The 4073-nt window shown below is 34.8% G+C and overlaps 1 long non-coding RNA gene across 1 annotated transcript in view; it reads right to left on the bottom strand.

Moving 5' to 3' along the window:
- LOC111083513 overlaps nt 1-3555 on the bottom strand; it is an 18367-nt gene extending 14812 nt beyond the window's left edge. The window contains exon 1 of the long non-coding RNA XR_002609087.1: nt 3128-3555. This is a non-coding gene — a long non-coding RNA (uncharacterized LOC111083513). The remainder of the gene's footprint in view (nt 1-3127) is intronic.
- Between the last annotated feature and the right edge of the window lie 518 nt (nt 3556-4073).

Here is a 4073-nt window from a genome sequence, read left to right as displayed (position 1 = left end):
CACGTGTTTCAAAATAAGTGCCACATACATATATATATATATATATAAGACACATTTATGAAAAAGAAAAGAAAAAATGCGATATAAATACAAAGTAGTTCACAATATAAGAATAATAACTTATAATATGTAATGTCATCCACATAACATTTGTGTCCGTTAAGCCAGCTGGGATAATTGGTACTATTTATTTGATCAGTTTCATGTTATGTACAAATCATTTCACTTCTTGTCCCTTAACCCTCGCAAGCAAGCCAATTTTTTTATCTCAACGGGTTTTGCATTAAGCAATTGTAGGTGCACTGATTTAAAAAGTTATATAGTTTTATCTTTTCCGTGGGGGTTGGGGGTGGGCATTTCTCTGCGATAGATAAGAGAGAGACTGAAATAACCTTTGAACTTTGAATGTCAGTTCAATATTAAATGAAGTAGGTAACAAAATTAGTTTATCAATTAGTACTGATTTTTAATGGAACAGTAAGGTAACCAAATAAGTCATTTGATCATGGCGTCATCATTGGTTACAAGGAGAAGAAAAACAGAAGCTTCGTCTTCCGTTTGTGATACTAAAGTAAGTGTCATCCTATTTTTCATCTTCTGTTTGTAATACTAAAGTAAGTGTCATCCTATATTTCATCTTCTGTTTGTAACACTAAAGTAAGTGTCATTCTATATTTCATCTTCTGTTTGTAATACTAAAGTAAGTGTCATCCTATATTTCATCTTCTGTTTGTAATACTAAAGTAAGTGTCATCCTATATTTCATCTTCTGTTTGTAACACTAAAGTAAGTGTCATTCTATATTTCATCTTCTGTTTGTAATACTAAAGTAAGTGTCATCCTGTATTTCATCTTCCGTTTGTAACACTAAAGTAAGTGTCATCCTGTATTTCATCTTCTGTTTGTAATACTAAAGTAAGTGTCATCCGATATTTCATCTTCTGTTTGTAACACTAAAGTAAGTGTCATTCTATATTTCATCTTCTGTTTGTAACACTAAAGTAAGTGTCATTCTATATTTTCATCGCAAAGCAGGGTTTTATATCTGTGGTGTCGAAGTATAACTTTAGGTCTAAAGCAGGGTTTTATATCTATGGTGTCGAAGTATAACTTTAGGTCTAAAGCAGGGTTTTATATCTATGGTGTCGAAGTATAACTTTAGGTCTAAAGCAGGGTTTTATATCTATTGTGTCGAAGTATAACTTTAGGTCTAAAGCAGGGTTTTATATCTATGGTGTCGAAGTATAACTTTAGGTCTAAAGCAGGGTTTTATATCTGTGGTGTCGAAGTATAACTTTAGGTCTAAAGCAGGGTTTTATATCTGTGTTATACTCGACACCTTTAGGTCTAAAGCAGGGTTTTATATCTATGGTGTCGAGTATAACTTTAGGTCTAAAGCAGGGTTTTATATCTATGGTGTCGAAGTATAACTTTAGGGCTAAATTCCACAAACAAGCTACACCATGAAGCAGCCACTTTCAATCCTCTGTTAGTTTATTAGTGACAATTAGCAGTAATGTTCAAAAATAGTCCCCGATAGCTCTCAGCAGTATGCCCGAGGGCTTATTACCCTAGAATTCAGGGATCAGTTTCATGGGAAATCGAATTCTGGATTTTATCGTTGTAAGTGCGCAAACTTACCACTGGGGGGACAAGAAAAGCTGACACGGCTGAATGGTCTAAATATTATACTCAGTATATAAGACAACAAATAAGTATAAACTGTTATAACTGCAAGAAGAATAAACCAATAAGGCAGTGACATAAATATCCAAATTAATGAGTCAGAAAAGCATTTGTTGAAACTATTTCATTTATAAAAATGTAGTCTAAGTTTTCTTAATATTTCTTCACATAAAGACTTCAATAATCTTGCCATTGTCAACCAATCATGTTTGTGTGATGTTACATAGTTAAACAATCTTACTTGTTCACGTCTTCAGAAAAACATGTTGCAAACTGTTCGTAGCAAATTAAATGCCTAAAATACTAACAAAGACAAATACATTTGTTACTGTTCGATACTAAATAAATAATCTACGTTTCTTTAAACGAAGAACACGTATTTCGTTAGCCAAATAAACAACGTTTCTTTAACTAAATAACACGTGGCGTTACTCCAAATAAACAACGTTTCTTTAACTAAATAAACAACGTTTCTTTAATCCAAATAACTCGTGTCTGTAATCCAAATAATACGTATCTGTAATCCAAATAACACGTGTTTTTAATCCAAATAAACAACGTTTCTTTAATCCAAATAACACGTTTCTTTAATCCAAATAACACGTGTTTTTAATCCAAATAAACAACGTTTTTTAACCAAGTAACACGTGTCTTTAATCCAAATAAACACCGTTTCTTTAACCAAATAACACGTTTCTATAATTCAAATAAACACCGTTTCTTTAACCAAATAACACGTTTCTATAATTCAAATAAAAACGTTTTTTTAACCAAATAACACGTTTCTTTAAACAAAGAACACGTATTTCGTTAGCCAAATAAACAACGTTTACTTTAACTAAATAACACGTGTCTTTAATCCAAATAAACACCGTTTCTTTAACCAAATAACACGTTTCTATAATTCAGATAAAGAAAGTTTTTTGTCCAAGTAACCTACGCGTATTAAGTAAATAACCTACATATTTTAAACTAAGCAATACATTCGTACTTTTAGCTAAATAACCTGCGTAATTTGAACTAAATAATTTTGAAGTTTCTTTCTGAACCTAACTTCATTCCTTACTTTAATAGAATAAGCACGATGTCTTCTCAATAATCCCAAAATATAATATCTCCAGTTGTTTGTTTGTTTTACGCAACTCATTATGTTACCAATACCATTCAAGCAAACAAATCGTACTGAAACATCATACTGTAGTACAAAGATTCCAATCAGTCAGGTTAAGGGACCAAGAATGATGTGCGGCTCCTTAGATAATTACATTCAAAAATCACAAAGTAATAATTATTATCCCGTTCCTGGTGAAGTTTTCCCCTTACTTGGCCGTGAGACAGGAGTTAATCGTCACAATCGCGCCCCCTGCAGATTTATCAAATTAACCCCTTTTCCGGGGCCGCAGTAACTAGAAGAACATACAAAAATATAGGTTCACTTTACCTGTAATGACCGCTGGTCAAGGTGTACGATATCAGTAGGCAGGACCCGCCAGATGTCATGCCCGAGGTATAAGGAACTTCTCAGTTTGGGGCTTGCAGTAGGTATGAGTGTAGCGAACCGTCACGTGAGATGAAATGCCGAGAAACCAGCGGGGTTACCTTCTTACAGTAACTAAAGGTTATTGATAACTGTGCAGCTTCTAAGTTCCATTGTATCTAAAAGATTGAAGAAAAGTGGCAGCGTTCCACGTGCAGTACCAGCAGTGCAGTATAGGGGGGGGGGGGACAGTAGAACCTTCAAAAGCTGCCCAGCTAATTCTGACTGACTCGGGTTTAGCACATATCACACTTTATTGTGGAGCAGTGAAAAGGCACCGGGGTGACAGTGACAAGCGACTTTTACCCCGCTACACATACACAGGTGCATACCGAAATCTTTCTATACACTGGTTGCCACCGTTTCTTTCAGTTTAAACCTCCGAAGACCTTATATTCGTCCTCACGTGCACGGTGGAATCCCAACACATCCACGTCTGTATGTCTATGTACACAAGCTAGCTTTCTCTCCAGTTTAAAGCTAAGCGTTTGCGTAAACAGGGGTGCAGCCCGGATAAGTCGTACTTGTGTATGCATACAATGCTGGATCACACTGCTCTGCTCAAACGTCCAAAAACACGAGGAAATGCTCTTCTATCACTCATATTAGAGCTATCATATCGAAATAAAGTTTAGTTAATCACGACACACTAACAGTGCTATTCTAACACTCATATTGGAGCTATCACATGGAAATAAAGTTTAGTTTATCACGACACACTAACAGTGCTATTCTAACACTCATATTGGAGCTATCACATGGAAATAAAGTTTAGTTTATCACGACACACTAACAGTGCTATTCTAACACTCATATTGGAGCTATCACATGGAAATAAAGTTTAGTTTAT

Source organism: Limulus polyphemus, unplaced genomic scaffold (genome assembly GCF_000517525.1).
Source record: "Limulus polyphemus unplaced genomic scaffold, Limulus_polyphemus-2.1.2 Scaffold9931, whole genome shotgun sequence".
NCBI lineage: Eukaryota > Metazoa > Arthropoda > Merostomata > Xiphosura > Limulidae > Limulus > Limulus polyphemus.
Note: the sequence above shows the minus strand (reverse complement) of the source record. Positions and strands in the feature narration are given on the sequence as shown.